General features: G+C 49.0%; 1 pseudogene; it reads left to right on the forward strand.

The window, feature by feature from the left end:
• Positions 1-786: 786 nt before the first annotated feature.
• LOC118643986 lies at positions 787-1,173 on the forward strand (annotated as a pseudogene).
• The last annotated feature ends 12,346 nt before the right edge of the window (positions 1,174-13,519 follow it).

A 13,519-nucleotide genomic window follows, 5' to 3' on the forward strand; every position in this document is an offset into this window, starting at 1 on the left:
TTGGCCTCCAGGTCTGAACTTGGTCACCTCTGTGGAAGCCTCCCGTGACACTTCTAGATAGGGGCAAGGACCCTGCCAATGAACTTCCAGAGAGCCTCCCACTTGGCCCCTTGGCACCTCCCCACCAGGCATTTTCAGTGCCTGTGAATGTTCTCTAAGCCACCGGCCTGTGAGCTCCATGAGGGCCGTGACCCTGCAGGTGTTGGTTCTTGGGTCAACAACATCGGGCACAATGTCTCGGGCAGGTGAGATGTTTAACAAATATGTGTTGAATGAATAAAGGACCCAGACAGACAGTGTCATTGCTAACACTAGGGCCCAGGTCCTTAGTCAAGGACAGATTTATGAGTGTACTTGCCAGGGAAATTCTCGGACCACCCATATTTGAGGAGAGTTTAAGCGTTGCTGTTAAGCTAAAGCATTTTTGGAAATGTACCAACATAGAGCAAACTCTATTTCCTAGAATTCCCCTGTAGCAGAGTGTAACATGGTTGGAAAAAAATCTTTTGATGCTCTCTGGGGAATATTTGAGTAACAAGTAAATAGGGGGCTTTCTGAGTGCTTGGTTGCTGAGCGGGTGTGCAAGTTTGGGGGCAGGACAGAATTGCCCAGGACAGAAAAATGGAAGCTGTGCTGCTACTAACAGTCCTCATTCTTCCCTTCCCCTCACACCACGTCAGTGTCTCCAGGAGGAACACAGCCTCCTCCGCAGTCAGGAGCAGCTGCGTGGCTGAGCCCTGGCCTTGAAGAGATAAGCCGAGTTATTATTTCTGCCTCCGCTGCGTCATGGCTCCTGTGAAAAAGTGTGTGACGAAGGGAGGCACAAAAAAAGAAGCAGGTTCTGAAGTTCACCCTCCACTGCACCCATCAGTAGAGGATAGACTCGTGGGTACTGCCGAGTTTGAGCAGTTTCTTCAGGAGAGAATCAAAGTGAATGGAACAGCTGGGATCTCCGTGGAGGGGTTGTAACCATTGAAAGAAGCAAGAGTAAGATCACTGTAACTTCTAAGGTGCCTTTTTCCACAAGGTATTTGAAATATCTCACCAAAAAAATATTTGAAGAATAACCTACATGACTGGTTATGCATAGTTGCTAACAACAAAGAGAGTTATGAATTGTGTTACTTCCAGATAAACCGGGATGAAGAAGAAGAAGAGGAAGATGAGGATTAAAGCTCCTTTATCTGACAATTCTGTATGAATTCTTGAATAAAACATGGGAACTAAAAAAAAAAAAAAAAAGAGATAAGCACAGTTATTGTATGGGACTTCTGGGGAGGCTCTGTAAAGGTAGAGGATGTGCATACACTTTTTTGCCCTTTCTTGGTTCCTGCTTCCTGTTGCCTGGAATGTGAATGCAATGGCCGGAACTCCCAGCAGCCATGTTGGATCATGAGGCAAACTTCAAGGATGAAAGCAATGACCTAGGATGGTGGGGCATAAGCTCTAAGGAGTCTGGGTCCCTAATAAGTCTGCGGAGCCACTATAGAAGCCTTCTAGATTTCTCTTATGTGAGAGAGGAATAAGCCTCTTGTTGAAGGTAACACAGTCAGATAGCTGATATTATCAACTAAATACCATTTCTAATCAAGTCAGAGGCCAAATGATTATCTTGCCTGGGGGTGCGAGATGCCTCTGTTGGGTCTGCTCCTGACCTTAGCCCAGGATTCTCCTTTCGCCTCCTTCCTCCATTTCCCTCATCCCACATTGGCATAGCCTAGGTACCCAATGATTCCTGTGGGCTGCCCCCTTGCCAAGTTGAGAGCAATTCCCTCCCAACTTGGCCAGGTACACCCAGTGTCAGATAATGCATTTGCATGCCACAGGAGACAGAGTGCCGAAACAGGTATCAGGAAGGGAGAGTAAAACATAATAAAGACCTCCCAAATGTTTTGCCCTGGCCGATTTGGCTCAGCGGTTGGAACGTTGGCCTGTGGTCCAGAGAGACCCGGGTTCGGTTCCCGCTAAGGGCACGTGCCTCGGTGGCAGTTTGTCCTCGGCCCTGGTTGGGTCGTGAGGGTGGCGACCACTCGATGTGTCCCTTTCATGTCGATGTTTCTCTCTCTCCCTCTCCCTCCCACTCTATCTGAACAAAAAATGGAAAAATGTCCTCAGGTGAGGATGAAAAAAAAAAAAAAAGACCTTACAAATGTTTTAAACAGAGAGGCTCATTCTCAGAATTTTGGGCCTTTTTGTTTATTGTGAAAACTGTTTCCCAGAAGAAATCAATGAAAGGTGACTGTTTTCTTGAATTGCAGACATGAGCAACATCAGGATAGGCTGTTCAGAGCACTTTGTACAGCTCTTCCAGGGATCCAGGGTGCAAGGAAGAAGTGATGACGAAGCCACTGTTCCTCCCATGGAAAAGGGCAGCAGGCAGCCGGATGTGCCACGGCAGACTTGCTGGTTCGGCTCCCTCCCATCCCATGCAGACACTGCCCTTCTGAAGGTGCCCTCATGTTTCCTGCAAAACCGCCTCACCAGTCACTGTGACTACTGAATGTGCAGCGGGGGGGTTTTGCCCAATTTTGGAGCCAGGGATGGAGCGCCATTCACCGGCTGCTGTGGGACATGAGTGCGCTCGCGGGGCAGGAGCACAGCGGCCCTGAGAGGTGAACTGACGTGCCCAGGACCGCAACGCGCACTGGCGCAGAGTCAATTCAACTGTGAATGAACAAAGGGCTCTAGGACACATCTGACAGTCCGGTGACTGAAAGTAACTGCAAGGGTGATCTGATCAGACGTTCCTAACTAGGCAGGGCACGGTGGGTAAGCACACCCGGGCATATCACGTCTTTAGTAAACGGTTATCCGTGCACCAAGCAGGCCCCGCCCACTGTCTGTGTGCTTCTGGGTTAGCCCCCCCGTTGGGATGCCTCTTTCCCGGGCCCCTGGAAAGCGCCACCCTCCCCAAGAGAGCACATTGCCTGGCTAACCGTCCGCTAACCCAGTCCTGGCCCTGCTCTCTCCCCCCGCCACGCCACCGTCCTCCTTCACTCCTTCATCCCCTGCACAGAACAGACTGCAGACTGTCCTTCTGGGAGCATTTCTCACTGTTGAAACCTTGCTCCCAGGATATCCTCCGTTTGGCTTAAGTAAACTCTTATAGAGTTTTCTACAGTGTGGGTGCTCTTACATCAACACAATAATAATAATAGCAACTAAGATCTATAATATTATTAACATAACAAAGTAAAACATAATAACTTAATTTGTGACAGACATTCTTCTTTGTACTTTACACATTTCAATTCTTTTATTTTTTTATCCTCACCCGAGGACATTTTTTACATTTATCTTCAGATAGAGTGGGAGGGAGAGAGGGAGGAAGAGAGAGAAACATCGACGTGAGAGACACATCAACTGGCTGCCACCCACACGACCCCAACCGGGACCAGGGACAAACTGCAACCAAGGTACATGCCCTCAGTGGGAACCGAACCCGGGTCTCTCTGGTCCATGGGCCGATGCTCTAACCACTGAGCCAAACCGGCCAAGGCATATTTCAATTCTTTTAATCCTCAGAACCCCATGGTATATTCAGATCCCCACTTCATACATGAGGGGGCCAAGGTACAAGCAGGTTAAACATACTCCCAAGCCATCCCATTGGTTCATGGCAGAATATGAACAGGGGGCCCCTCAACCCAGTGTTCTTTCTGCCAGAGCACAGGTGCTTTAAAAAGTTATCCAAATCAGAATAGATTTTAAAAAGGCAATTTTCTTTAGTGACTTCCTGGGATCGTGTGCCGCCATCTGTAGTGACCAGAGAGAGACTTTAGTGATGGGCTGGAGCCACACATGGAATTGGGGGGCAGAGCCCCAGAAGCAGGGAAAGCTTTGCTTCCTACCTCCCTGCTCTGCCCTCATTTTCTCCCCAGGAGTGGAGGGCCTTGATGGGCAGTTTGGCAAGTGACACCCCAAAGGGTGATCTGAGCAGATGACCTTTGAGTATCTACACCTGGAGACAGGAAAACCCTTAAACAACAGATGCACTGATAAAAAACAACAACAACCAAGTGCCTTATTTTTACAGAATGCAAGAGAGGGCTGTGTGTGAAGCTTGATTAATAGCAGGTCTGTGGTGACTCACTTACAAAACCTTTATCAGCTATCAACCCCCTACTTTATCTCTCTTGAAAATGTAGGTGTTTTGATGTATTGCTTAACTTTGAAAATCTCTGCATTTACAATTCTGACTCCTAATGAGTGCTCCAAGGGTGGGGCTTCTGGATGAGTGACACTCCAGGTGACATCAGCACAGGCAGTGCTCTGGGGAATGTAAGTGGATCTGCCCGAGGCATCAGGGAGACCCCTGATGCTCAGGGGGGTGGCCCAAGCTCGTGGTGCTTTGTTATTTCTTTTCTGTCTCTGCTTACTCCTGTAGGTTATCATAGCTTTGAATGACATCTTTTCACCTACATCTCCCACATTCACATCCAACTGCCCACTCACTTGACATTTCCACTTGGATGTCCAATGGACATCATGAACTCAACATGTCCACTCGGAACTTCCAACCATCCCCTTGAAAATGCCTCACCTGCAGCTTCTCCACCTCAGAAAATCCTATTGGTTCAACTTTCAAAAGATTTCCAGAATCTGACCACTGTTAACTACCCTCACTGCCACTACCTTGGTCCAAGTCCCTTCCTTCTCTCACTTGAATTATTGCAATGACTCCCTAATTGGCCTCCCAGCTGCCACTCTTGGTTTCTTCGGACTACTCTCAATACGGCAGCCAGAATAAGTTTGTTAAGATAAAAGTGAGATCATGCCAATACTCTGCTCGAAACATTCCTGTGACTTCTGACCCTTCAGAAGGAAGCCTTAGGCCTTGCTAGGATCCACCATGCCCCTAGGCTTTGTCCCACTCCCTCCCCACTACAGGGCAGACTCATCTTCTGCTCCCATCCCCCTCGATGCTCTGCTCCAGCCTCCTTCTGTTGCCTTTGGCACCCAGGACCACTACCACATCAGAGCCCTTGCATCAACATTCCCTCTTCCTGAAACTCTCCCCACCTGCTCACACCCCCTCAGCCCCACCCACTGCCTCCCACCAGTTCCCTCACTTCCTGTAGGTACCTCCTGGTCAGTGCACCCCCCACACTGCTGCGAAGGTCGGCTGCCCATGGCTCCTGGATGTCCTGCTTCTCTGGAGAGTTGCCCCTGACTAACTTCAGAGCTTCCAAGACCGGAGCCCCACCTGGATGGCCTGAGTCCATGTCTCCAGCCCTTCAGTCACTCCTGGCTTATAACAGCACAGCCTTGTTGGGCCACAGCACCAACACACCCCGGTTACACTGTGCCAGAATTAACCAGTGGCTCTCAGCTTGCTTTGGCAGGGTTACAATCCAGAGGAAAGGGAGCTTCCCCCTTGCCTGTGGCCATTCCCATCTCTATCGCATGTTCAATCGCTCTCCCCAACATGAAAGAACGGCCACACCTGGATGCCTTCTGCTTCTGACCTCATCTACGTACTTTTCAAATTATACCTGGATGCAGATGAATAGATTTCTCTTGTTTCCCTAGTCATGTGACTGAGACGGGAGTGGGCAAGCCGCGGGGGGAAGACAGTCAAAGAGGAGCTGAGAGGTGCCTTTGGACAAACAAACAAGTGATCTGGGTTCCTGAGAAGTCACCCAGCATAGGGAAGAGTGGATCACTGGGATCAGAAGCCATCTTTGATAGGCTGGAGTCAACAGATGAGGAAGTGGGAAGAGTCTGTGGGAAAGAGTTAGCAGTTTCTAAGACTCACAGCCTGATCAATAAGATCAGGATATGTGCAAGTCCCGGGACTCACAGAGGTATAAGGACTCATTCATTCTTCCAGCACACACTTACTGGCGCCTACTACATACCAGGCACTGTCCCAGCTACTGAGGATGCAGCGGTGGGCAAAACAGGCAGAGTGACTGCCCTGCTGCATGGACATTTAGTGAGAAAGATGGACACATTCAAATGTATAGAATGTTAGTGAGCACCAAGAAGAAAAACAACAGGAAAGTCTCAGGTGGGGTTCTCTAGAAGCAAAGCCTGAGACAGCGATTTGGTGCAGTATTTGTTTTTTGTTTGGGGTTCTGTTTCTTGTGTGTTTGAGGGAGAGCTCTTAGATGAAAGGGAGTGAAGGAAGCAGGCAGTGAATGAAAATGTAAAGTTAGAATGTGATCGTAGGTTTGCTCCACAAGAGTGTTCACTGCAGAACCCCCCACCTCGAGGCTTGGGAGTCAGCCACTTGTGCCCCCACATCTCCGGTCACCGACTGCGGCTGCCCGGGGATGGCGAGAAGGACGCTGCCAGCTCCCACCCAAGGCAGCCCCTGTGGTCGAGGGCAGTTCCTCAGAGCAGCAGGACGTCCAGGAGCCTGGCCGCCGGCATCCACAGCAGCTTGGGGTGGGTGCACTGCCCGGGAAAGAATCTGGGTTGGGCAATAGCAGTGTCCCCCTCCGGGGAAGGGGGAGGACAAGTGGCAGTGGCAGGTAAAATTCTAGGTAGGGTGGTCAGGGAGACCTTACTGAGAAAGCACCTGCAGGAAGTGAGGGCTGGTGGTGTGGCCAAGGGGACAGTGCGTCGGTGGGGAGTCTCAGGAAGAGACGTCAATGCCATGGCCATGGCCCTAGGTGATGAAGGAAAGCAAGGAGGCTGGAGCGGAGCGGAGCAGAGCAGCGCAGAGGACGCAGCAGCAGGTGAGGCTGCACTCTCTGGGGAGGAGGGGGCAAATCACGGGGCACCCGGGGCTCCAAGCAAGGACTATGACTGCCTTCTGGGGCTTGAAGAAGCCACTAGAGCCTGGTTTACTGGCTTTCCATGGAATGAATAAATTTCCTTTTGCTTTAGTTAAGCACAAACTCTGGAGTGAGAAAACTGGATTCAAATCCCAGTCCCACCAGCGGCTAGTTGTGCCGTCTGGGGCAAGCTGCTCCAGCTCTCGGTGCCTCTCTTCCCGCCTCCGGACAGTGTGCACAATAAGAGGACACACTAGTACCTACCTCGGGATCATGGGAATATTAAATATGTTGACATATATCAAGCAACCTTTAATGTGGGTAGAGGCTCTATGGATGCGAATACCACAACGTGAAGCTCATTAGGACCATCTTGGAAACCTGTTGACCACATTCCTCACAAGGAAACCGGTGTGTGGTTAGGAACGGGAATAAATGCTGCAAAGCCAAAACAAAGCAACACACCCCAGATATCTACTACTTTCCTACAAGTAAAACGAAAAAATACTTATGCCTACCTCATCGGGTTGCCCACAGAATGAATGCTGAGCAGGACACCTGGCACAGTGCAAACAATAAACAGGCTAGTTTTTGTAGTTGTTTGTTACAGTTATCAACCTGCTAGTCACTTTCTGGCTTCGTAAAATGCACCCAGTCAAGTGTCCTCTGTGCTCCTGCCCTACTTGGCATTTGCTTTCTTCACTTCTCATTGACTTCAGATCACGCGCTCTCAGCACCTCCTGCAACCAAGGTCTCTGGTTCGCTCCCACTGCCCCATCACCAGGGCCACTTCCCTCCTCTGTCCTGGGAGTGTGTGAGCTACTTCATGCTGTCTTTTCTCTCCTCTCTTTGAATCGTCTGTCTACATAATTTCTCATCTTCTCCTTTATTATTTCTCCCTGTGACTAACTGGTTGAAATGGTCACCTGGAATTTCTATCTGTGTCAGACGTTACAGATCTCAGAAAGGAGAAACCCTGAAATTCATCCCTGTCACTCAGTCGATGCAGAAAGTCTGCTCACCGTGCAAAACATAGTAATCATTACTACACACGAATAAGGCCGACTCCCCCCCTGCCCTCATGGAGCTCCGAGTTTGCAGGGCTGGGCCTGTGGTAGGGGGGAGACGAAGGAGACATTCAACTAATAACTCCACCAATATTTCATTGGTTGCAGAGGGAAGAGCACAGGCTGCTGGGGAATGTTTTACAGAATATCTGACCCCGTCACTGCCCCAGCTTGCCCTTGCCATGCTCTCGGTGGCAAGGGACTGACCCCTGCAGGCTACACCCCAGGAGGAGGTTAGAGGTTGGGGAAAATCTAAGATATTTCTGCTCCCTTTCTCTCCCCGCCTGGGTGGAATCTTCTCCCCAGCCCTTGCTCCCAGCAGACAGGCTGGCATTGGTCATGGCTCCTGTCTGGGGGCTCCTGTCCTGGCTCTGGTTGTACCATCTCCTCGCTTTGCCTCTCCAGCCTTCTGGTGGGAGCAGCTTCCTACCGTTACCAATTTCAGGATTGTTTCACCATCCCGTTTCTCAGCCTCTTCCATCACACGTGTAACAAATGCCTCGGAATACATTGCCTGTTTTAAATCCAGAGTGGTTTTTCTTTGCTTAATTGGACACTAACTGATGTAATTAGTCTTTGTATTTTCAACCCCAACTACAGCGTGCACTGTAGTGCCTGCTCCTGACACGGGGCCTGGCTACACGTGTCTTCATTCACGGCACGTATGCAGCCCTGGCGCGGGCAGTAATGACCGACAGCACCGCCCAGAAAGCTCTCAGGTGGGACAAGGTCATGGACGGCAACGTTAATGTCCTCACTTTTCAGCCAAGGAACCTATCCCAGAATCTCGTTTCCTGATTCCAAGTCCATTTTCTTTTAGAACCTACTTGTGACCTCCAGAGTCCCGTTAGCTAAGCCTGTGCACCCCCACACACCCCAGGTCCGCCTGGCTTCATCACTACCCAAGCAAGGATTATTTGTCTGCCCACCCGCAATCCATAATTTCCGCCTGAAAGTGCTGTGGTTCTGTGGTATTCTGGGCAGGTGATGGAACAAAAGGTGGACTGTTATTTAAGTGGAACGGAGGTCCTGAGTCTGAGGGACCAGCTAGCAGCATGATCAGAAAGCAAGCTGAGGATGACAGGGCAGGAAGGTGACCTCCCAGAACTGCCTTCTCTGGCCCTGATTCTCTGAGCCCCAGACCCTCCCCCACCAGTTAATTGCCCACTGCCCCAAACAGCAGCAGGTTTATTTATTTATTTATTTTTTTAATCCTCACCCGAGGACATTTTTTGTTCAGATAGAGCGGGAGGGAGAGAGAGGAAGAGAGAGAGTGAGAAACATCGACGTGAAGGGACACATCGAGTGGCTGCCACCCGCACGACCAACCAGGGCCGGGGACAAACTGCAACCGAGGTACGTGCCCTTAGCGGGAACCGAACCCGGGTCTCTCGGGACCGCAGGCCGACGCTCCAACCGCTGAGCCAAACCGGCCAGGGCAGCAGCAGCAGGTTTAAATCTGCTAATACTTTCTCCTCGTCTGGGGTTGGCTGCTGGAGCCCCAGGGAGGGTGAGGACCAGCCAGCATCTTCTTCAAGAGACAAATGTTTCTCATCCAGCACTGTGCAGGAAGCCTGACCTCACACATGGCAGCCAGGAAACTCCACACAGTCATAATCCTCCAGTTTCCCACTAATCGGACGTCTAGACCGGGATGGTCTCTGCCCCCTTTCCTGTGCACAAATCGGCTTCGACAAGTCATATCCTCCTGACAATACCATTAACATGTTCTTTATTTGCTCTGTGGGCCTTCTGAGACTTGGTTACTGGAAATACTATCAGTTTCTGGATCAACTCACTTCTCTTGAAATCATGCTCTGATATTCCTCTGCTTAAATTTCATTCTCTCGAGAGGACTCTGTTAACAAGGCAATTAGTACTGCTTTGAGTATAAGGAGAGTACTGTGGGGTTTGCGGCCAGATGGCCTGTGAGCCAAACTCAGCTCAGGGTCACGGTGACTTAGGCGAGAATGCGTTCTCTGCAGCCCAGACCGGTTCAGAAAACACAATGTGCTCCTTCAGTGCGGTGAGGAAAACGGTGAGGAGCCGGGTTCAATTTCCACCCATCCATTTAGATCAGGAGAGGCTCTCATTTAACGTCTCCCCCTTGGTATGCTAATGCAATGGAGGCTTAAAACAAGATCTAATTTATATATTTTAAAATTAGCAACAGAACAATGGGGATCAAGGCTGCCAGAGAATAAAAACCCCAGCATCTTATTTAACTAACTGGGGAACCTCGGCACCTCCCTCCAAACCCCACCTGACACCCCACCCCTTACTGGGAACCAGAGCTGGCAATCATGGACCCAGGGTGGTTCATCCTCAAGGTCAGAGATGGCTGCAACAGCTCCCCTTGACATTTAAAAACTAGTCTTCATTATTCTATAAGCAGTCCACGCATACGGTATTTGGAGCCTCTCCACCTGGGCTCAGGTACCAGCTTTTATGACTTACTAGGTGTACAACCTCTCTATACCTCAGTTTCCTCATGTGCAAAATGGTCATAATGATAGTTCCTACTTCCTATGGTGTGCTGAGGATTAAATGAGTTTATACAAGTAAAATGCTTAGAACAGTACCTGGTATATGATATGTGCTAAACTAGTGTTATGGTAAAAATGAGTTTTAAAAACTTTAAAAATTCAAACACTATACATAGGTACATAGTGAAAAGTCAATGTTCTTTTGACCTCTGATCTGCAGGCTTCTAGTTTTCCTTTCTAGAAACAACCACTGTTGCCAGTTTATTAGCTACCAATCAAGAGATATTGAAAGTATATTCATGTATAGATATTCATGTATAATATAGATATTTATATAGATACATACCATGGAGAAAGCTATAGATACAGATAATTCCCAATTTTAAGAAGTAATTATTTTATACACTGGTTTGTATTTTTACAAAATGTGCAAAAAAGGATCTATTGTAAATCAAAATACAATCAAAAGACTGTCTCTTATTAATCTCTATGAATCCAGTTTATACTTAACAGCTATCCATCCAGGCCCCTTTGTCTGGTGTGTAGGATCCTTTAACCGGGCTCCCACCAAAGGGCATTTGGGATGTTGCACCCCGTTTGCTTTGACTGCTTTGGTTCCTCCCTGCTGCTCTTTCCTGCTCTCCTCCCAGTCACATGGGAGGGCCCTCTGTGAGTCTGCGCATGAGGAAGGAGAAGCAGACCCTCCTGTCTCCTGAACCGACCAGGGCTCATGTTAACGCCAGGGTGAGCAAGCAGCTTCTGGGAACAGTCTCCATCCCCCAAGTCCATGAAAAATAAATTCAGAACACTTGGATTTTGTCAGACATAGAAAAATTTTAATATAAACTTAAATTAATTTCACCCCATGAAGATATATTTTGGATGTATAAGTGACTGTTGATTAGAAATAGATTATGTCTGCAATGTATCTGCACATCCAGCCTGTTTTTCTGATCTTTGGGAACTGAAGCGCAAACTGTTATGCCTGCCCCACCATTTACCTCGCTCTCTGATTTAGTTGGGTTTGTTTTTTTTTTAAATCCTCACCCGAAGACACTTTTCCATTTTTCATTCAGATAGAGTGGGAGGGAGAGAGAGAGAGAAACATCGACGTGAAAGGGACACATCGAGTGGCTGCCACCCGCACGACCAACCAGGGTTGGGGACAAACTGCAACCGAGGTACGTGCCCCTAGTGGAAACTGAACCCGGGTCTCTCTGGACCACAGGCTGATGCTCTAACCGCCGAGCCAAACCGGCCAGGGCTAGTTGTGTTTTTTAGAGCTACTCTAAAGGAATTTAATTTTAGCATCACTATAAAGACAGCTCTGTCAAATAGACTTCTTCCCACCCTGACAGGCTCTGAAATACAGTAACCTCAGGTATACATAATAATTGGGATGTTAGAGTATTGTCCAAAGATTTGTAAAATGGAAGAAAAACCAGTCTCAACTTCTCTGTAGAATGGGAAAGATCTTTTTCTGAAAGCTAAAACCTTGAGGCAGAAATCTGAATGTTGGGAAATTTGTTTGAAAGAAATCAAAAGGTCACCTGGGAGGCTGCCCTGTAAAAATGAAAGGTCAAGGTTTTCAGCCAGCTGGGCCTGCCTGGAACCAGCTGGCACTCCACCGCTTACTAGCTGTGTAACCTTGGTCACTCGGCCTCCACAAACCGCAGAGACCTCGGGTTTGAAATGAGAATAAGGTATACCATAAGGATCAAATGAGAAAAATGAGACCGCTCTGAATAAGCCTGGCAGGTAGCAAGTGCTCAGTCAACACAGCAGTCTGTTTCCGAGCCGTTCGGAGCACAGAGATGATAGAAGAGAGCCGGGCCGCCTTGCCTTGCGCTCTTTCCTTTTTAATGTTGTCTCTGGATTGGGAGCTAGGGAGCCAGGGCCCCCCGCCTCACAAAGGGCCAGTGTCTGGGCTCGGTGAGGTCTGGGAGGCCCATTAGGCTGGAATGGGGCCCCGCCAAGTTTTCATATGGTTTTCATATCACCAGGCTTGTTTTGACTTCTGCGAGCTTTCTGGCCACAGTCCCTCCCTGATTCTGGGAGAAAGGAAGTGCGGGTGATCTGAAGCGAGGGTTACACAAGCAGAGGCAGCCAGGGGTTCAAGGACGAGGAAACGCCTCCCAGGCCTGTGCAGAACTCCCAAGAACTGTCCCCTCCAGTGACTGTCTCTTCATGTTCCTTCCCAGGCTCCAGCCTCTGGCATGAGTTGGCCTCCCTCGGACTCAGTCATGTCTGCTTTCTTCCCAGAGGAGGTCGGTGGGGGAATTTGGCAGGAGGACAAAACCCATTAACAGCGTCTGGTCTGGCTGAGACGCTGTCTTTGGGCTCTGTTGGCCCGACATGAGGCTGGTCCCTCCATCAGCTGCCTTTTGACAATTGTTCCCCAGGTCAGTTCCAATTCAGGCAACTGGTCATCCAGAAATACAGAGGGGTCAAGCAAAGCAGGCCCTTCCTAGGTGCTGGGTAAATGCAATGTGGGTTCTGGATGGAGCTGGTGAGTACCATGTGTCAATGACAATAATAATGATAATAATTAATTCCACAGATATTTACTGGGCTCTAACTATGTACCTGACACTGTACTAGTTGTAGTTCTTAAAAAACAAACAAATAGCCCGGCTGGTGTGGCTCAGTGGTTGAGCATTGACCCATGCACCAAGAGGTGGCCAATTTGATTCCCGGTCAGGGCACATGCCCAGGTTGTGGGCCTGGTTCCCAGTGGGGGGCATGCAGGAGGCGGCCAATTGATGTTCTCTCTCATCGATGTTTCTATCTCTCTCTCCTTTCCTCTCTCTCTAAAATCAATAAAGAAAAAAATAAACAACAGCTAAGGTTTATTGTGTTGGCACTGGTACATAGCCCTTTTTCTATATTATCTTAATTAGGTGCTCAATAGCTTCGAGAAGTACATATTGTTATTAGTCCCATTCTTCAGATGAAAAAACTGAGACTCAGAAGATAAAGCAACTTGCCCAAAATAACATCAGTAAAACGAAAGCCATAGCTAGGGTGGTGGGCAAAACAACAACAAAACCCAGGACCCTGACGACTGTGGGGCATGACTGTCTGCTGTGGACCGCCGGACATGTCCACCCAAGACTCCTGCTTGGTGCAGCAGCACTGACCTCAGCAGTGCCCTCCGGCTCTGAGCTCCTCACGGGGGTACATTCCAGCACCCCCGGTGGATGTCTGAAACCGCAAATAGTACTGAACCCTAGATACTATG

This window comes from Molossus molossus, unplaced genomic scaffold (assembly GCF_014108415.1).
Source record: "Molossus molossus isolate mMolMol1 unplaced genomic scaffold, mMolMol1.p scaffold_m16_p_1, whole genome shotgun sequence".
Classification (NCBI taxonomy): domain Eukaryota; kingdom Metazoa; phylum Chordata; class Mammalia; order Chiroptera; family Molossidae; genus Molossus; species Molossus molossus.